The 22,041-nt window shown below is 44.5% G+C and overlaps 1 protein-coding gene across 1 annotated transcript in view; it reads left to right on the forward strand.

Annotated features, from left to right (window-relative positions):
* The first annotated feature begins 224 nt into the window (after positions 1-224).
* Positions 225-22,041, forward strand: part of TRPC4 (transient receptor potential cation channel subfamily C member 4) — a 143,510-nt gene continuing 121,693 nt past the window's right edge. Inside the window, exon 1 of the mRNA XM_044419329.1 lies at positions 225-319. The gene's annotated coding sequence lies outside the window, so the exon portion shown is untranslated. The remainder of the gene's footprint in view (positions 320-22,041) is intronic.

Genomic DNA, 22,041 nt, shown 5'->3' on the forward strand with positions numbered 1-22,041 from the left:
AGGAGGCGCTTTGCTGCGTTTCGGAGCAGGCATGGGGCTTCCCCGGCAAGCCGGGGTCGTGCTCTGCTCCTTCTCTGTGGTGGGGCTGCGAAGCCCCCGCAGCTGCCTCTTCACGGGGGGAGCCTGAGAGGTGGGCGTACAGACGACGCGAGACGTGGGTACGGCCTCGGCGTGAGGCTCAGGCAGGCTGCAGACAGGCGGACAAGGCGCTTAGCGACGAAGGAGAGCAGCACCGGCGGATTTGCTGAAGACAGAGGGAGGTACGGGCGCCGGGAAAATGCCGCTGCCTCGTCGAACCGGCCTCTTGCTCTCTTGCCTAGTAAGTTCGCGCTCCTTCGCCCCCAACTTGAGAAATTGAGGCGCCGTGTGGGCTGGGAAGTGTTTGTCTTGCAAATTACCTCTCGAGAAAGAGGGTCTCCTGTTTTTCGTGCTCGTATAACTTTTGCCCCCAGACAGAACCAATACCGTGTTTTTGGAAGGAGCTCCCGGAATGGAAAAGAAAGTGAGAGAGCGAGCGAGCGTGCGTGCGGGGGGCGGGGGCGGGCGGGTGAGGGATGGAGACAGTGCCAATCATGACACTCGGCGGTGTACTCTGCGCTGCTTGCAGCCAGAGTGAAACCAAATGCTACCACGCATTATACCACATACACGTGCAGACGCCGCCTCTCCAACCCTCAGGTCCCTGCCCGGAGGAATTTGCAGGCTAAAGTCCCACAACTGGGGAGCCATCAGAACAGAGTGACAAAGCTAGATGGGAGGATTCAGGAAAAAAAGTAGCTCGCTCTTAAGCATGCTTTCGGCTGGGGCTTCCAGTGCCAGGAATCAACGAAGTTAAACGAGGCTGAAGTACTCCAGAACAGGCATAGAGTACATACTCTGTGAATAATTGCAGACAGCAAACCCTTCCTACCTTGCAGAGTAAGTGGGTAGGCTTATTGGAGAGAGGTAAACTGTTTCTAGACAGAGCTCAAGCTCCATTCCCCCCCCCCCCCGAAACTTAGCACAGATTGGGGTGAGGGTTCTTCTGTATTAGAATTTAGCTTATGAGTCCCCTCTTCCCTTCACAAATAAAAGAAGATTCCATTTTAAGTACTTACTGTTTGAAAAGCACAAACCTAAAATATATACGAATGACAATTATATTGAGACTGCAGGGGAAATTAGGGGCTTAAGCAGAATACTTGGGCTGTTGTCTCCTAGTCATTATCATCTTGGATGCCCTCTGTGTGTATGGGTATAAAAAGTGACACCAGTGTTCCAGTTTTATAGAACTGCTCTTGAGAAAGTTGTTCCCTTTTCTGAACTGTAGAACACAGGTTGTGAAGATCCTTTGTGCAATGGGCTAGTTGTCCTGTAATATGGTATCTTATTGCATAGTTAATCAACATTTGATGCAATTTTCAGCTGTATTGTGTTTGAATAAGAATTGGGTGACAAGGAAAGATTATTTGCCATCATGAATCTGTTATGGCTCATTCGGGCATGCAGGCCATCACTGCCGTATACAGCATGTATGAATTACTCAAGTCCATGGCTGAACTTGAATTTATACCTATTTCTTTCAAATCCCACAGAACTGACAGGTCTCAGTTTGTCACTGCTAACTCACCAGGTTTAAAAAAATGCTTCTGAATGTTGGCCATGCATAACTTTGCAGTTCAGTCAAGGAAAAAAGGTAGTTTGCTCTTCACTCTGTTCATTGAAGGTGAGTGGGGACAGAAGCACCAATGTACAGCCATTTCTCCTTTCCAGTTGATGATCCTTTTCATTTTAGCCACAGCATTATCTGCAGAATTTGGAGACATTGGTTTAGTCTTAAACAGCACAGATATTCTTCTTCCAAAGTGTTGCATAGGATTTTTAACTTTCACTTGGTGTTCTTGTTTACCTGACCATTTTTGCCTAAAGAAGGAAGAGAATTAAGAGACCAGGTTTTATAAAGTATGTTACAAAATCCTTTATCTGATTGTGGGGTAATTGATTAATCACATGACAGTGCGTATGTTTTGGGGAGTGGGTAGCAAACTGAAATCTGGGCAAGGAATTTTGGAGCACAGAGAGCCAAGGGAAAGAGATTCTGAAATTTAAGAAGCATATTCCTCTTGATTGTTCTAAGAACCTGTTGATTGATTTTTACTTATCTAACTGAAACCTGCCTTGTACAATAAAAGGGAGAATAAATGAGTGAGGTATAAAGCCTCATGAAACTCACTGGAAAGCATGGATAAATCTACCTACTCAAGTTTATATGTTGTATATACCTCAGTATGCATATCTGGAGAAGTAGATAATTTTAACAGTAAATGGATAATAATTGTAAGGGAAATGGATCTTTGTATCCCCTAATGACTTCTGTACTGAGTCAGCAAAACTTCATTTTCCCTTAGTTGGGTTATGATACAAAAAGTGAGCATTTGGCAGGAAATTACGAGAGTAACCTCACCTTAGTTGCCCCCTTGGCTCTTTAAATTGGACCCCCCCCCCCACCACCAATATATGTATGTTGTGGTAGGCTCAGGTTTTAAGAAATGGGTGTGTGACTGTCACATGTTATTTGAGACAGCCATTCAGTGTTACTGTGAGTTTAAAATGCTGCTCTGCAAGGGAAGGATATCATTCAATTGTCATAGGAGACCATGGGAAAAATTGTTTTACATTTCTCTTTAAAGGAAGGACTCCCTAAATTTTCACATTTTTGTTGCCCTTGCCACATTTAATCAAGACACTTGCTACATATCTAGCTCCCCTGCCTTTTTTGAGAATTTAAAGTTGTTTGGAATCAGCTAAAGATACCAAAGATCATACATAGAATTCTCTGTGTTTCAGTTCCACTGAATTGTTCTTTTCCAGTTGCCTTTTAAGCCCCTGCTGGTATAGAAAGCTACAGACACATAAAGGGAGCCAGGGAAGAGAAGGAAGCAGTAGGCTGGTAGGAAAATGAACTTTGGTGAAGGGGAGCAGCAGACTGACTTATATGGTAATCTGACTGACTGAAGGAATTTATCCCTGTGTTGCATTCACTTTTGTAAGCTTCTAAATGGTTTGGATAAATTATTGGCATCATAGTTCTTAAAAGACTTTTGAAAATCGTCTTTTCAAAAGACAAGCTCTGAATGTTTTATCGGACAGCCTGAATGTGCCCTAGAACATACCAAATAACAAGATTCAGTTGAGACCCTGCTTTGGAACTTCAGAAAAGCCCTCAGTTTGCTTGCTCCCTGCTTAAACTTGGGTCTGAAGCTTGTTTTGAAAAATATCTGCAACTTTGTATGTCTACCTTTTGATTATAAAGGGGAAATCAACCAATAATTTGATAAAGGTTTTTGATTTTTGACAGAATTATAGGCATAGTAGCACCTTGTAAGTAGGTGATGTATGCTGTCTTGCAGAAGGAGGTGCCAGACATCTTGTGCAAGCAGCCTTTACGAGTATCTGCTGCTGCTTTTGCAAAGGGAATTGCTTATACATTTACTTATACATTTTTTATTTCTTGGCAAAACTAGATGAAATCTGCAGACATAATTGCCCTTTCTGATCAGAATAATGATGCCAAAGTATAGGTAGATAGGTTAAGGAACTTTTGTGCAAGGGGACTCCTTAGAATTTATAATAAATGATCCTCCTGATGTATTGGCCTCCAGCTCCCATCAGCCCAATTCAGTATAGTGAGGATGATGAGAGTTGTAGGCCAAAAACAACTGAACTGCCTCATGTTGCACACATGCTTTAAGAGTCTGGAATTTTGAAAAAAGCTTCCATTATCCACTCGCCTTTTGTGGCCAATTTGTCTGAAAATGACATGTGTCAGAGAGGTGCATCTAAGTAACTTTGAAACATGGTGAGTCAGGGGTCTTCTGGGCCATCTAGTCTGAGGTATAGCTTCAGCTGGCTCTGCTCATGTAATCCCCAACGTGTGGATGTCCAGTCTTTCCTTTAACACCCTCACTGAAGGAGCCTCAACCCACCACCCTTGGAAGTCCACTCCATGTCCTAGGGGCCCTAACGATCAGCCGAAGCTGAAGGAAAGCGTTCCTCGCCACTGTCAGCACCTGATGCTCCAGGGACAAATCAGGGTCCAGGAACACTCCCAAGCTGCGTACCCTGTCCTTTAGGGGGAGTGCAACCCCATCCAGAACAGGGCAAAAATCACTCACCTGGAAGGCTGAACCACCTACCAACAGGACCTCCGTCTTGTCTGGATTTAGCCTCAATTTATTGGCCTTCATCCAGCCCAATAACCCAGCCAGATGCCGATTAAGGACTGACACTGCCTCACCTGGATTATATGTAAAAGAGAGTTAGAGCTGGGTGTCATCAGTGTACTGAAGACTCCGCAGCCCAAAACCTCAGATAACCTCTACCAGTGGTTTCATGTAGATGTTAAAGAACATGGGGGATAACTGCAGAACTCCATGGTACAGAACCGTAATCTCCCAGCACCACCTTCTGGAATTGGCCAATCAGGTAAGAGTGGAACCACTGCAAAGCAGTGCCTCCAACTCCTAACCTGCCCAGCCTATCCAGAAGGATACCATGGTTGATGGTAATGAAAGCTGCTGAGAACCAACAGGGACACACTCCCCCTGTCCCTCTCACTGCAAAGGCCATCATAGAGGACAACCAAGGCAGTCTTTGTTCCACAGCCAGGCCTGAAACCAGATTGAAATGGATCTAGATGGTCAGATGGTGGGCATGTCAAGAGCGGAGCCGGCTGGTGCAGGGGGTCAGACTAGATAGCCCAGGAGACCCCTTCTGACTCGCTCTGTTTCTATGTTTCCTCCAAGAGTGCCTGGAGCTGCCCAGCCACTACCTGCTCAAGCACCTTGCCCAGGAATGGGATATTAGCCACTGGCCTATAATTGGCAGCTATTTCTGGGTCCAGGGAGCCCTCTTCAGGACTGGCCTGATCACTGCCTCCTTCAAAGGGATGGGAACCCAGCCCTCCCTCAGAGAGGTGTTGATGACTTCCAGGACCCAGGTACATATCCTTGGCACTGACAAGCAGCATGAGGGGCAAGGGTCAAGGAGACAAGTAGTGGGATGGACCAGTCCAAGCACCTTGTCCACACCCTCAGGCCGCAACAACTGAAACTTATCCAATTACAGTGGACCAGATGGCACCCTGGATGCCTCCTGGATCAGAGCCGGATCAACCATAGAGTCCAGCTTGTGGAGAATCTGAGCAATTTTATCTGCAAAGTGCTGGGCAAAGTTGTCACAGCAGTCTGCAGATGGTGCAATGGAGTCATTTTTGGGACCAGAGTGTAATAGGCCTTGCACCACCCGAAAGAGCTGTGCTGGACGGCACTGTAAGGATGCAATGGAAGAATTTCTTCTTTGCCGCTCTCCCTGCCACAGCAGAGGCTCGATAATGAGCGTGTAAGTGTGTTTGGTCAGATTCGTCCTGTGATTTCCTCCACCTGCGCTCTAATCATCTCCTAGCCTGCTTCATGGCCCACAACTCAGGTGTATAACATGGTGCTGAGCAGGCTCTGCATGGAGGGATAGGATGCTTAGGAGGTATTGCATTGATTGCCCTGGTCATTGCCCCATTCCACAAATCGATCAGAGCATCGACAGGAGTGCTTGCTCTATCAACCGGAAAATCCCCCAAAGCCCTCATGAAACCATTAGGATCCATCAAGCTCCAGGGGCGGACCATCTTAATAGGGTCCGCACTCTTACAGAGGGGGAAACTGGTTCGGAGCTCAAACCTCACGAGGAAGTGATCTGACCATGACAAAGGGGTTAAGGTCAAATCCCTCACTTCCAGATTGCCATCTTCCTGCCCAGTCAAGAAAACCAGGTCGAGAGTGTGGCCTTTTTCATGCATTGGACCAATGACACGTTGAGACAGCCTGAGCTGCCCTGGACAAACCCAAACCAGTTTTGGCATGGAAATTGAAGTCCCCCAGGAGCAACATCATAGGGGTCCTCAACACCAGGTCCGAGATGATTTCCGTCTGCTCAGGGAGGGAGTCTGTTGGGCAGAAGGGTGCACAGTACACCAACAGAATCCCCAGTCTGTCTCGATCACCCAGCACCAGGTACAAACACTCTAGGCCTGGCCTCAAAGGGACAGGAAGCCTCGTGAGGGAGATTGCATCTCAGAATATTAGGGCCACACCCCTTCCCTTCCCTCTAGATGGGATTGGTGCTGCACCTGATAACTGGGTGGGCACAGCTGGGTGAGTGACACATCCCCCACCCTGGATCTGGATCACCTGCTCCTCAGTTATGGCCTCTGCCCCCACTTTGGTATTTTCTGTGAATTTAGTCAGCAGAGTGGTTATCCCTTTTTTCATGACATTGATAAAAAGGTTGAAAAGGATCAGTTCCAGAACTGAGCCCTGGGGAACTCCATTTCTCACCGGCTGCCATCCCAATGATTCCGCACCAATAGTTACCCTCTGCTTGTGGTCCATTAATCACCCCCTAATCTATTGGACAGTGCATTGATCTATCCCAAAGCTCAACAGTTTCTCGACCGAGATATCATGTGGCACTTTGTCAAAGGCCTTGCTGAAATCCAGGTAAATTAATCCACTGCATCCCCTCCATCTAGCCACCTTATCATAGAATTTCTCAAAGTTCATCTGGCAGGATCTGTTTTTACGGAATCCATGCTGCGTGACTGCCAACCTCCCTTCCCTGTCCAGGGTTTCTAGAGCTTTCCCTATTAGGAGCCTTTCCATCTTCTTTCCCAGAATGGACCTAAGGCTAAGTGGCCTGTCCTTCCCCATATCCCTCTGCTATCCTTTTTAGAGATTGGAACCACTAATGCCACCCTCCAACTCCCCGGAACTTCTGTTTTCCATAGGACCATAAAAATGAAGGCCAATGAATGTGAGAGTACCCCTGTCAATTCCCAAAGTACCCTTGGGTGTAACCCATCTGGGCCTGGTGCCTTTGTAACATACAGGATCCTGAGGAGCTCCTCAACTTCTAGGGAGGTGACTACAATCTGTGCCCCCATAACCCCAACCTTATCTGGCCCCCCAGATAGAACTTTTCCAACCTGCTTTTGGGAGAACACAGAAGTAAAATAATCATTTAACATCTGCGCCTGTTCCCTTAAATCAGTTACCAGATCTCCTCCCTCTCTTTTAAATGGCCCCACAGTCTGTCCCCCTTCTTTTTGCTCGTTACATAAAAATAGAAGGCCTTTTTATTGCTCTTTACATTCTTTGCAAGTCTCAGCTCATAATCAGCTGTTGCTTTGAGAAGAATCCTTCTGCACTGAGACTCCTCCTCCTGGTATACCCTTTTGTTCACATGCCCCGGTGTCCATTTCCTGTGGAGTTCCTTTTTGCTTCTAATCCCTTTTACCACCTCTCTTCACATCCATGCTGGCACCCTCCTACGCCTCCCTGCTTTGCTAATCAGCAGTATCATTATGGGTTGCACCTCCAAGACTTTCCCTTTTAGAGCCACCCACTCCTCCTGAACTCCCTTGCCTTTCAGTACCCTCTCCCAGGAGACTTCCCCCAGCCTGGCCTTCAACTGACTGATGTTGGCCCTCGACGACTCCTAGTACTAGGCCTACCATTCATCCCTGTTCTCCTGATCTGGAAGCAAAAAAAAATGGAGTGATCACTCGCATCCAGAGCTCCCCTAATCTGCACCTCAACCACCAGATCCTCCATGTTGGTCAGAACCAAGTCTAGGATGTGTTCCTCCCTTGTTGCCTGTCTGACATTCTGGCTGAAAAACCGTCCCTTCTAGGAAGCAATGGGATCTAGCCGTTGCTGTTGACTGTGTCTCCCAACTAATATCAGGGAAGTTGATGACTCCCATTATGACTGTGTCCCTCACTTGGGATACCCGCTCAGTCTGGTCTGTCAGCGCATCGTCCAGGGTCTCAAGTCCCAGTGGGCAATAACATACCCACACTATAAGATCCTTGGCCACCTCTAGACCATCAATCTTACCCACAATGCCTCTGTCTGATCCCCTTCTACCCTGTTTTGCCAAGGGCAAAAGGCTCTTTGGATCCAGGAGCAGTGTGCACACAGGTGGATTAAAGTCTAAAGATTTTTATTCTAAAACAGAAACAGATATAACAACATGAAAAAGGAAATAAAATACCAAATAAGCTGGCTTCCCTCTATCAGCCGTGCCTCCCCCCACCAATGACAAGGAAAAAACCCCTAATTCTTGTCACCTTCCTTGCTCCGCTAGATCTCCCACTGGAACTCGCTCCGGCGGGGCCGTGAGGCTTCTCTCTCTCTACCCTAAATCTAAGAGTCAAAACAGTTAACTAGCCACATCTGCTGTTCCTGGCTCTCACCTCCGCTGTTTACTTTTCTGCATTCCAATGCTGTATCATCCTAATTAGCAAGCGGCTTCCCTTGGATGCCGGAGGTGAGGCAGGAATAGAAGGCAATTGTGTTACACCACCTATCTCCTCAGTATACAATAGTCTTCTGGAAATTTTCCTCTACATACCCCAGCCCCTATCTCATTGCACCCTATCCCTTCCTTAACATACAGTGCTATCCCTGCTTCCCCCTTTCCCTTCCTTTTCTCCTTTAAAAGAGCGTACCCTTCCGAGTTAACATTCCAGTCCTGCTTTTCATCCCACCATGTTTCTGTAATTTTCAACCCACCTATTCCCAGGAGAGTCTCGAACTCTTCCTGCTTGTTTCCCAGGCTCCTAGCGTTGGTGTACATATATCACAGCTCTTTCCTGCAAACCCCATTCCCTGGCTCCCCTGGCCGCCTCCTTCCTTCCGGCCTCCCTGGCACTGCAGGAACCTTTTGTTCAGTAGTCATGCAAGCCTCTGCAGTCCCTGCATCAGCCTGCCCCTGAGATCCTGATCCTGTTCCTTCACCTGTCTGATCATGATTGCTTTCATGATTGGTTTCTGAGGGCCCCAATCCCCCTCCCCCATCAGTTCAAAGCTCTCTGGACAAAGTCTGCTGTGTATTCTTCAAAGTCACTTTCCCCATCCGGGTGAGGTGCAACCTGTCCCTCGCCAGAAGACCATCGACAAGGAACTGGTCACCATGGTTGAGGAACCTGAAGCATTTCTTCTGACATCAGGCCCTCATCCAGTCATTCATCTCTGCAGCCCTCCTCTCCCTGGTCACCTCAAGTCCATGGACAGGCAAGAGTGAGGGAAAGACCACCTAAATCTTCAGGTTCTTGAATGTCTCGCCCAGAGTCTTGAAGTCTTGAGTGATCCCACCTATCCCCTGCCTGGCTGTGCTGTTTGTCCCCACATGGATCACCAGCAGCGACTGATGACCCCCCCCCCCCCCGAGGGAAGATGATGCTCCATTCTGTCCTCCATATGCCGGATGCATGCATGCGGCAGTCAGCAGACCTCTCGCATCCCTAGATTCAGCTGGCACACTGCCGCCTCAGTATTTCTTAGTAAGGAGTTCCCAACAACAGTGACCCACCTTCCTCTCACCTGTCTGGTGGAGATTAGGGGCTGTACCTTGGTCCCTGTGTCTTCAACAGAAGTCCCCTGGCCATGCCTGACCTCAGGCCAGGCTTCTTGAGCAGGCTGGTCCTCCAGGGGACCTGTAGCCCCAGTCTGCTTGAGCAGAGAAATCCTATTTGTCAGTTTCAAATCAGCACCTGGAGATGGAGGGCATGGCGCTGACATCTGCCTTCTCAGGGTGACATGCCTCTGTGTCTCCCCAGCTGATTCTTCTGTGGCCCCTTCCTCTTCGTTCTGTCTGGAAGGGGGTTGCCACTGCCATTGTCCTGGAGGACCTCCTGGGCAATGCCCAGGAACTGTTCGCCCTCCCTTATCTCCTGGAGGCGGGTGATGGCATCCTCCAGTCCCTTCTCCTTTTTCTCAGGGAGGGACATCAGCTTGCACTTAGTCCAAGTGTATTCTGGCTCCTCCTGGGGGAGGAAAACAAACATGGCACAGGTGCTGCAGGTAACCATCACACTTGCTGCTCCAGCCGTAGCCATCTCCTGGCCTGGCAAAAGTCACCCCTCAGAGAGCCTTGTTTCTGCATGCCCTCCACACTTGCCACCGCTGAGATCCGAAAAGGTAAGAACCTTTCAATATTTCCGAAGGATAAGTGCAGGTTGAGGGAGTTACGTTAAAAAACAGTTTTAGGATTTTGTTTTGTGATTGGTTGATAGCAGAGAAGACCAGAACATTTAAGGGTGCAAACTTATGCACATTTAGCCAGAAAAATCACTTCCAATACCTAGCATTCATCAGTCAGCCATGCTTCTTGGGGAATTCTGGAAGTTGTAGGACTTCTTTCTTTCTAAATATATGCAGAGTTGTGCCCTAAATGCTTTTGGATGACACTTTTTTGAGACAAGGGTTGGGTTCACACAACACGCTCCCTTGGGAATTTTAACCATGCATTATGGTTAAAATTCTACTGTGTGGGCAGGCATGACAGGGATTTGATGCCTCTTCCCTTCTTCCCCCACTCTGCACAAGAGTACAGAGATGTCTCTGAACTGCAGCAAGCCATGGCACAAGCTGTGGCTAGACTTTCAAGAAACAAAGCAAAACAACTCCTCGCTCCATGCCTCTGTGGTATCCAAATTTGAGAAAGTGAGGGCAGCCCAGAGTCTCATAAGCATCTACTCCTCGGAAACCCCCATGAGAATTCTGCTGCACAGTGGTGCTTTCCCCCCTCTACCTTGTAATATGTGGCTAAAATATAGCAGTGGGCTACAAAGTTGCAATTCGGCATTGGATACTTGTGTGCATGGACACACGAGGAAAGCACCTTGTGCAGCAGAAAACTCAGGCTCTGCTTTGGGCAGGGGAGGAGTAGCATTGCCCTGGGCTGCCCTCACTTTCTCAAGTGTGAGAAAGGAGCACACAAGCACTCTCCCATTCCTCCGAGAATCTGTAGAAAAAAAGTAGTGTTGGGGACACAAAAAGTAGTGTCCCTTAATTCCTCCCCCTGCAAACAGGCTCCTCAAGATCTTTTGGGGGGTTCTAGGAATCCCCAACACTCCCCTCAGTTTTACAATTTACACCTTGGGAAGTGGCAAAACCCGAAGAAAACTCAGCATGGGGATGCAAATCCTGTGATCTGAAGGGTTTGCCTCCTTGCATCAGGGTTTCCTCAAGTACTGAAATGCTGCTAGCAGGGAGGAAAGACGTCTTTCCCAGTTGAGCCCAAGCGCTGCTTTATCAAGGAGCTCTCTCATTTTTTTGGCTTGAGTATGTTATCTAGGAGTGGACAGCACAGTAACACAAATCGAGCCCCCCAGAGGTGATAGGACACAATAGGCAGCATGCAAATATTTTAAATAAGTAAATAAGCCACAGTAGGTTTATTAAGCTCTGTTACAAGTTAAACCACCCTGTAGGAATTGTGCTTGGTTCAGACAACTTTCTAAACCACTATGGCTTAGTGTTCTGTGATCCCAGTCAGCATATGAAATGATAGTGCAAGGTGAACTTTTAAGATTTAGACTATTTTTAAATGGGATACCCCATGGCTGCATTCTTTATTTTGTGACTATGTAGGGGTGTGAGGGAGAAAGCAAGACAGACAGTTTGGTGCATCTATAAAACCATAACTGCATGCCTCCAAAAGACCTCTTTCCTCTGTATTCTTTCAGAAAACGAGGGGGTATCCTTCTTGTTTTGATGATCAGCCTAACTGGTCACTAGGTTTGCATTGTAAAACAACAGGAGAAGAGGCAGGCAGCAGAAGTAGCAAGACCTCCTTCCCCACCTTATAGGAAGTGGTTCTAAGATAGCCTTAATTGATTCCTGGTATATGTGACAAGCAAAATTGTATATTTTGCAGAATAGCCTTATAAATGAAGCATCAGGAATATGATTCGTGGTTTATTTACCAATCCAGAATAAATTCTTATATTAATTACTAGCAAATTAGGTAAAAGTAAAGGTAAAGGTTTCCCCTTGACATTAAAGTCCAGTCATGTCTAACTCTAGGGGGCGGTGCTCATCAGTGTTTCCTAGCTGAGGGGGCCAACGTTTGTCTGTAGACAGTTTCCGTGGTCGTGTGGCCAGCATGACTAAACACCAAGGTGCATGGAACGCTGTTAGCTTCCCTCCAAAGTGGTACCTTGTTATCTACTTGCATTTGCATGCTTTTGAACTGCAAGGTTGGCAGGAGCTGGGATGGAGCAACGGGAGCTCACCCCGTTGTGCAGATTCAAACCGGCAACCTTTCGAACAACCAGCCCAGCAGCACAGCAGTTTAAACCAGTGCGCCACCTGCAAATTAGGAAATATTAAAAAGACAGGAGCAGTAGAATACACTTTCTTTAGTCCCTGTCATGAAAGAAGGTGGGTATGACACCTGAGAACTTCAGGGAATAAATATCACCCCAGAGATTGGGACCGAAAAGCAGCAGTTCCTTATCCAAGTAATATTCCCTCCTTGCTTCTTTCAGTTTAGTCATGCTAGCTTAGAGGCCAGTCTAAGCGTGGCTCTGCTGAGGCCTAGAGTGCATATTAAAAGTAAAGTAGGGACACCACTGTCATTGAGAAATAACAGTCACAGAACAAAGACTGCTACTTGGTCAGTCCACTGAAGGGTAGGCAGTGCCAGAAAGCAACTAGGTGCAGAGGGAATGAGTCAGTGAATCATTCTGGACATACAGCCACTTTAGATCAACACAAATAGACTGATGCCATGAGAAAGGCAGCATACCCCAGCCAGCTACCTAGGTGTTGGTATTTTAGAAGGCAGCATAGATGTAACTGTAGTATTTCTAGAAGTGTCCTAATTTATTTCAAACTGTTTGGTTTTCTATAACTGGGATGAAGGGTAAAGAGTTAGTTTAAGGGGTAAAGAATTTTACCTTGAATAACTTAATAGGGAGAGTATGCCTAATTTAATTCTTGTATACCCAGAATCAAGTATTCTGGGGTTTCGGTAGGATTGCTGTGGCTTCAATGAGGAATAAAGGCCAGGCTTTAACCTCCCCCCCGCCCCCCGCAAAAACAGTCTTGCCTTTATTCCAGAAGAAGAGGTACTCGCTTGAACCTAGCAGCAGGTAAAGCTTGGTATTGACTAGAAATTCATTTGGAGTTTGGGGAGCAGTGGAATTCATTAACACTTGTGATGAAGAAGAATAAGTGGTAGTTCTTTGACTGTAGGGATTATGTCATCAGTCAGAGTGAAGCAGAAGAAGAGCAAATAGAGATTAAGCCAGGGCTGGGAAACATAGCCCTGTGAGTCTGATCAGCCTGTGGTGATTTCTTATTCAGCCACAGAGACTTTGCTTCATTCCACAGGTGCAGCTGCTACGAGAAAGATAAATTCTGTGTTGGAGATCATTAGGAAAGGAGTTGAAAATAAAACTGGCATATACATTTAAGGTAAAATCACAGTGCACACTTCTAGCCATTGCAGTAAAAAAGGGATACTGTATTGCTGGAAAAAGATGCAGATCAGGGCACCAGAATAATTAAGCAGGTAGAACAACATTTCCTCATACCTGCAAAGGTTACCAAATGGGGCTTCATAGGGGAAAGAAGCAAAAACCCACCTAACTCAAATTACTCCCTTTACAAGAATTACTAGTAGAAACCTGGCGATGAAGATGGGTTAAAGCAAAGGAGGCAGGAACGTGTCAGAGTCTGCTGTCCTTCTCAGTGGTTTTTGCTATCATTCTCCTTCTCCTCATCCAGGGTCTACTGACTCATTTACACTCAATTACACCTGTCTACTCTCTCTCATTTCAGTGCTGTTATCTGTAGTCTGGTTTCAACAGACATCATCACCCTAATTCCTGTCTTTCATCTCAATCCCTTTGCCATTTCTTGCAGGGGGAAGGGAGGGGGTTGCTTGCTAGACATGCAGATTTGTCTGAGTGGGGGTGGGGATATGGGTGCTGATGTCACAAAGTCACTGCTTTCATTACAGAATACATGAAACTAGTCCTGGTCCCTTTGCACTTCCTGGGGCAAAGAACATTCAGGTCCTGAACCATTTACTCATTTAAAACTTTCAGGAGGATGAAGAGGTGGAAGAGGAGGATTTAGACAGGAAGAGAAGTGCAGGATTGTGGCACATTGCTATAAATAAATTAATCCTCAGTCAAATAGCATGTACCTTAGAGAGCACTGGGACAGCAAGTGTCCACCCTCCAGAAAAAGAAAGAGGGTATTAAAAGAAAACAAAGAGCTTTTAGACAGAGCAGAGGAGCTGCAACAGCTAAGCGTAGTCCAGAAGGAAAGAAGAGCACCAACAAGCTGAGGCAGCAGAAGAGAGGCCTGAGGGAAGGGAGAATGAGGAAACTCACTGGAACAGGGTGACAGACGCAGAAGACCTAGAAAACGCTCTGCACCAGTGGAAGCAGTGGAACTCTCAAACTGCTTCAAGTTACTTGAGGAAGAGATGTGTGAAAAAGTCACTGTGAACGAACTACACAACACACTGTGTAACTCTGAAAAAGAGACAAAAGGCCAGTCAAGGAAGGAAAAGGATGCCAAAGTTTGCAGCACCAAAAGGAGAAGAGTGAAAGTTGTAGGAGATTCCCTCTTGTGTGAGATGGAAAAATATGTATGTTGTGATGACCCTGCGAATCACCAAGTAACTGTCTCCCTGCTGTTAAGGTTAAAAATATAACCAGCAAGTTTACACAACTCATACAGCCCACTGACAAAAACCCGTTCCTTCTCTTCCATGTGGGAACTAACAGCACTGTCATGAGAAGCTTTGCTGAAACAACATCAGACTTCGAAGCTCTAGGGAGGAAAATAAAAGGCACTGGGGCCCAGATAGTCTTCTCCTCAATCCTGCCTGTACATGGAAGAGGAACTGTTAGGGAAAGAAAAATCCTTCAAGTGAATGACAGGCTATGATGGTGGTGCCATAAAGAGAGATTTGGATTCTGAAACCACAAGCTAAGCTTCCTGGAAGATGGACTATTGGCAAATGAAGGCCTGCACCTCACAAAGAACAGGAAGCAGATGTTTGGCCACTGCATGAAAAATTATATCATGAGGATTTTAAATGGAAACACAGAGGAGGGAGATGTGCAGCATTGCATACCATCACCTGGCAAAGAGCTATATTTCAAAACCTCAAGCAGGGCCCAACACCAGTCTCACCAGTCTGCTGATCTAATTCGCTGACAATACAAAAATGGGGGCAGTGACCACAACTGAGGAGCAGGTACTCCAGATCCAAAAGGATCTGGACAGAGTATGGAAGTGGGCAGGAGACAACAGGATAGCGTTCAATGTGGATAAGTGCAAGGTCTTGCACTTGGGCATAGGAATGGGTGTCATAAATACAGGTTAGGATGCAAGTGGCCGGAGAGCAGCACTTGTGAAAGGGGACTCAGGGTACTGGTCAACTGTAGACTAAACATGATTGAGCAGTGTGATGTGGTGGTCAAGACAGTGAACACCACCTTTGGTTGCATAGCCAGAAGCATGGCTTCTAGATCGAGAGAGGTATTACTACCACTCTATATGACTCTGGTGTGCCCACAACTGGAGTATTGTGTTCAGTGCTGGTCTCCACACCACAGTAAGGATATAGCCAGGTTGGAATTGCTGTAGCATAGGCCCCCTTCATGGATCACTGCCTTGCTGTGGCAAACCTTCTAGCGTAGTGCAATGAAGCTATGAGCTATGCCGTGCAGGGTCACCCAAGACAGAGTGGTCATAGCAGAGAGCTCTGACAAAAGGTGATCCATTGGAGAAGGAAATGGCAACCCACTCCAATATCTTTGCCATGAAAACCCCATGGACAATATCATGCTATCCATGGGGTCATGATAGGTTGGACATGACTTTGCGACTAAACAAGAAAGGGCCACAAGGGCAGAGGCCAAAATACAGGAAAAGCCTATGAGGCAAGACTGAGGGAGCTGGGTCTTTTCAGCCTAGAGAAGAGGAGACTCTGACGGGATATGTTAGCGACATACAGGTAGAGACCTATTTTCCCCTGCAGAGGAGGGCAGGACACATTTCAATGGAGCAAAGCTCAGGGAACCAAGGTACAATTTGGATGCCAGGAACTACTTCCTGAGTGTTAGGACCCCAAAGATATGGAATGGGCTTCCATGGGAGGTGGTTGAAACCCCATTGGTGAGGGTGTTTGAGGACAGGCTGGACATGCACATGGTAGGCATGTCATTGGCAGAGCCGGCTGGACCTGGGTGTCAGACTTGGTCCTATACTGTTCACTAGTCAGACCTCATCTGAAAGACTGTGTCCAGTTCTGGGCACCAACATTTAAGAAAGACGCAGAAAAATTAGAAAGGGTCTAGAGGAGGGTTTGGAAACACTGCCCTGTGAGGACAGACTGAGGGAACTGGGCATGTTCAGCCTTGGGAAGAGAAGACTGAGGGGAGAAATTGTATCACTCTGTAAGTACCTCAAAGGGTTTCACAAAGAGGAAGATCAAGATCTCCTCTTGCTGATACCAGAGTGTAGGATGTAGAATAATTAATTCAAGGTGTGACAACCCAAATTCAGGCTGGACATCAGGAAAAGCTTCCTCACTGTCAGAATAATACAACAGTGGAACCAGCTGCCCAGGGAGGTGGTGGGCTCTCCCACACTAGAGACATTGAAAAAGAAACTGGACAGCTATCTGAGTGGGATGGTATAAATTGGTGTCCTGCAACATCAGGTGTTTGGATTCAGTGGCCTTCATGGCCCCTTCCAACTCTACTATTCTATGTTCTGTGGACTGAGCAACCCATTCTGCTCAAGTGATCTCCAGCTGTACTGTTTCAGCATTGTATGATTCTATGGGCAGTGACCCACAAAGATTTCTCTTTGCTAGCAGTTTTGCCTTCAGGTCCAGCCTGTGGCAAACATAATCGTGAGCCCAAAGACATCCTTGCTGCTTCTGTAGGACAGAAACACTAGGAAGGGAGTGAACAAATCACATCATTTTAGAAGAATGGTTTCTCCTAGGGAAAATTTTCTTCCTCTCTTATGAGAGTTTGAAGTCACATGACGGGGTGAGCTCCTGCTGCCTTTTTCCTAGATCTCACCAACCTAGCAATCCAAAAACATGTAATGTGAGTAGATAAACAGGTACCACTTCAATGGGGAGGAAACAGCACCCTGGGACGTTGTGCTGGGCTCATGACCATGGGCAGGTCTTTGGACTGTGCTGACTCATGGCCATTGGAACGGAGATGAACACCACCCCGTATAGTCGTTTCAGCTAGTGGAGTAAAATCTGCAGGGACTCCTTTCCCTATGACAGTAGAATTTAGGGTTGGTCATCCATTAACATTAATTGTCAGGCAGTTTGCTAGAAACACAATGTATGTATTCACCAAAGTGAAGAAGGCACATTGGATTCCTTGCACGAGGAAGAAAGGTGGTGCACAAATGTGCAATAATTAGTATTGCACAGTATTCTTTGGTGAACCATTACAGTGATATTGTGAGTCCCCCTGTCACCCCGCAAAACACAATCTGGCTTTTGGTGAAAACAGGGTAAAAGGTTGATTACATATTTAGGAAGAAGATTGGTCAGTTTCAGAGCACAAACCAATGTGTGGTTAAAAGTGGCAAATTGATGGCAAAGGCAACGAGAGCAAATTACAGTCTAGCTAGCACAGCCCTGTATAAGCTGCCTGTGTAGCTCTTTTGAGACATACTGTGCCCATTGTAAAAAACCTCCTGGTGTCTGTGTCAGGTCTTTTCTACTTTGCCTATGGAAAATTACCTCCAGATACCTATACCAAAGAAACCCTGCTGCAATCTCAAGCTCCATTACTTCCCGTGTGACTGGCTCATGGCACCCATGCTGGAAGAGAAGAGCCCCTCAACTACTTTCCCCACTGGAGTATATCTGGTATGGTCCTTCTGCCCTTGTCTTGGTGGAGATTCTAGAAGAATCACATGGGTTTTTTGTCTCTAGAATGCCTGGAAATGGCGTACTCCTGTTCTAGGATGGATTCTGGGAGATTTCTCATTGTTTAGGCACCTGAACACTTGACTGTTGAATAGGTTTGCTAAGTGGAGGTGCTTGCCCTTGAGATGACTTTAGCCAGGGCAACTGAATTGCAATGCAAGGATCCAGATTTGTTTGTTTATTGTATTTATCCTTTTTGCCTTTCAAAGAACTCAAGGTGGCTTACATAATTCCTCTCCCTCTCAGTCTTATTCTCAAAACAACAACAACCCTGTAAGATACATTGGGCTGAGAGTCTGACTGGCCTAAAGTCACACAGTGAGCTCTCTGGCTGTGTGGGGACTAGAACCCAGATCTCCTGAGTCCCAGTCCTGCATTCTTAACCACTATACTACACTGGCTGTCAATCTAAATGACCTAGTCTTTCACTTTTAGCAGAAACTTGGCAGTTGATTACAAAATGGAGGTTGCTCTTAGACCAGGGTAAGATGGAGCTAATATAGTCTGGCTTAATGGGCCATTCCAAGCCACTCCAGGCCAAGCATAACAGTAGAAGTTATGTTTTTCCACAATAGGTTTTTTTTTTTCCAAATCTTAAGTTCTTTCTGTCTCATTTATGAAGAAATGTATAGTCTGGGGTAAGTTCTTCACAAGGCAAATAAAAATGAAGAAAGTGAATTTTTCACTCATTCCTGTAACACAGGGATAGGTGTTCCTTTAAAATTTTTTAAGTGTACATGTTTCATTTGTGTTACACATCCATACAGAGCATGCATGTGTAATGTGATGGAGTGGAAGTGTGAGCATGAAATTGTACATGGTCAAAATGTCCAGGCCAGTCAGTGCCAGGGGCAGATTATTTATACTTGCATTTATAATATAGAAAACAGTTGCACATTTTTGAGGAATGACACTTTTATGACAGTCACTCAAATGTGAGTGATAACACACAAATGTAATTTGTTCATGTAGGTCTGTAACATGCCCAGCAGCTATCCTCCACTTCAAAATATGGAGCAGAAACTCCTTTAGCTCACCATAGGTGGTAAGAGTTGACCTGTTTGTTGGATGAAGCATGAACACCAAAGAAAAGAGGATTTATGAAGACAGAGGCGCACTGTTCTTTTGCACCAGGATCTTCTTTCAGTGCTATATGCACTGAAATAGTGATTTACTATTCTGTATACTTTCCTCCAGGGCTATATGGTGCTACTTTCTAACCTTCTGACAGGTCTCTGCAGAGGCCATTTGCTATATTTACATGGCTTGGTTGACCCAAGCCTCACGGCTATCTGTAGTAGTTGAAATCCACACTGGAAGGCATGCCCCAGGAACTCTGTCTTGCAGTATACACCAGGCAGCATTAAAATCTTCATTGTAGCATCTTTGGCTATTCTGCAAGGGATTCTGTGTTCACTTCTTGGATTTTGTTTCATTTTCAGCACTTACACACTGCTATCCTCGAAATGCTTGCCTTTCGTGTGAAATTAGGTTAGTCCTGAGAAACAGAGGATTTTGGAAGAAAGTAGCCCCTGCAGTGATCTGCAAGCTATTTCATGGAATTTGAATAGGTCTTCCATCCAGATAATTCATTCTGACAATAAGAAAACAGGCTCAGATGATATTCCTGAGCATAGCAGTGGGGTAGAAATTGTGTTGAGGTAAATATTTTCTTTTTTAAATATTATTATTATTATTATTATTATTATTATTATTATTATTATTATAGCATTTCTATGCCGCCCCTTGCCGAAGCCTCAAGTTTAAAATTTAGTTTAAAATTTTTAAACTAAGACTAAAAAAAAAAAAAATCAAACAGCACAAACATTAAAATTGGATTCACTGGGTCAACCTCCTACTCCATATTTTTTAACAATCTAATATCAAATTCCAGTTAGTTTATCATAGTTTGAAAAACATCTCTAAATTTACGCCAAGTCCCGTTTCTCCAGTCAATTATAAAAAGAGTCCCAAGTTCAGTAGAAATCAGCATCCTCTTTCTCCTTCAACGATAAAGTCAGTCTATCCATTTCTGCACAGTCCAAGATCTTTCTTAGAATCAATCCATCGGTGGGCATCTCCTCACTTTTCCAATACTGAGCATATGCAATCCTCGCCACTGTAATTAGATGCAACATCAAATAGATTTCCTGTCTGTTAACATCTTCCGGTATAATGCCTAACAAGAAAACTTTGGGTTTAAAAGCAAAGGGTTTTTGTAATATTTCCTCCATCCATCTATGTATTTTAATCCAGTACTTTTTTGCATTGTCACAAGTCTACCACATATGATAAAAAGTACCCACTTTATGTTTACATTTCCAACATCTATTTGACATATTTGGAAACATCTTAGCTAGTTGACTTGGTGACAAATACCATCTATAGAACATTTTATATAAGTTTTCTTTATACGAAGTTGCTAAAGTTACTTTAATGTTTCTTTCCCATAGTTTTTGCCACTTTTCTAGTTCAACATTAAATCCAAAGTTTTGTGCCCATATTATCATAGTTTCCTTAACCTGTTCTCCTTCCATTTTCCTGTCAAGTAAAAAATCATATAGTCTTTTAATAATTTTCTCATCTGTTTTAAGCATCACTTGATCAAATTCTGTTAGGTCTCTATAGAACCCCCATGCTTTACAATCCTTAGCATATCTTGATTGCATCTGCACCTTATACCACCAGGAAATATTAAGTCCCTGTTCTTGTATTTCTTGCTCCAGTTTCAGGCCACCATCCTTATCCAGAATATCGCCATATCTTATGATCTTTTCAAAGTTCAATACATTTGGCTATACAAAAGCTTCCATAGGTGAAAGCCATCTTGATAACTTATTATACAGTTTTAGCTTTAGTTTTTCCCACACTGACATTAAAGATCTTCTAATAAAATGACTCAGGAAGGACCCATGTGACTTAGCTTTTTCATACCACATATAAGCATGCCATCCCATCTGCAAATCATGACCTTCAAGATACAAAATTCTCTTATTTCGCAACGTTACCCATTCTTTTAGCCAAGTTAAAACAGACGCTTGATAATACAACATCCAATCAGGAAGACCAAAACCTCCATTGCTTTTAGCTTCCTGAAGCATTTTTAATTTAATCCTTGGGTTTTTTTTCCTCCAGATAAACCTTGAGATATGAAAGTTTAAGTCATCAAAGAATTTTTTATCAATTTTTATGGGAATCATTTGAAACAAAAACAAAAGTTTAGGTAATATATTCATTTTGACAAGAGCTATTCTTCCCATCAAAGATAATTGTAAATTGACCCATTTTTCCAAAAAGCCTTTAATATCCTTCAATAATTTATTATAATTGTCTTCTTTCAAGGTAGTACATTTAGCTGTAAGATAGATTCCCAAGTATTTAACCTTTTTAACAATCTGCAAGTCTACTTGTTCCTGGAGTCTTTCTTTTTGTTCTCGCATAAGGTTTTTAACTAACAATTTCGTTTTTTCTCTATTTTCATTCCCGTAACTTAACCATATTCTTCAATCAGTTGTAGAAGTTTGGGCATTCTTGAAAAAGGTTCCTCCGTTATAAAAACCAGATCATCCACAAATGTTTGCAATTTATAACTTTCATCCCTAATTCTAGTTCCTTTGATGCCCTCATCATCCCTAACACATCTATTCAGTACCTCTAAAGTCATAATGAACAAGAAGGGTGACAGAGGACATCCTTGTCTTTTGCCCTTTTGAATCTCTATAGGGTTTGAAAGTTCTCCATTAATTAAGATCCTGGCTGATTGCTTTTGATAAATACTTGATATCGCATTCATAAATCTTTCACCAAACTCCATTTGAATCATCTGTTGTTTCATAAACTGCCAATTAACATTATCAAAGGCTTTTTGGGCATCTAAAAACAATAAGGCCATTGGTTTTTTGGTATGTATCTCATAATATTCTAAAATATCCAAGATAGCTCTCAGGTTATTCTTCATTTGTCTTTTTGGCAAAAAGCCATTCTGGTCTGGATGGATAAAGTCTATTAATAACTTCTTTAATCTTTCTGCGAGTATGTAGGCAAAAATTTTGTAATCCACATTTAATAGTGATATAGGTTGGTAATTTTGAATCTGTGCTACATTCATATCTTCTTTCGGTATTAATGTGATATTTGCCTCGATCCAAGTAGTCAGTATCTTAGCATTTTATTATTATTATTATTATTATTATTATTATTATTATTATTATTATAACATTTCTA

The sequence above is a fragment of the Varanus komodoensis genome, unplaced genomic scaffold, assembly GCF_004798865.1.
Source record: "Varanus komodoensis strain SLA01 unplaced genomic scaffold, ASM479886v1 scaffold101, whole genome shotgun sequence".
Taxonomy (NCBI): domain Eukaryota; kingdom Metazoa; phylum Chordata; class Lepidosauria; order Squamata; family Varanidae; genus Varanus; species Varanus komodoensis.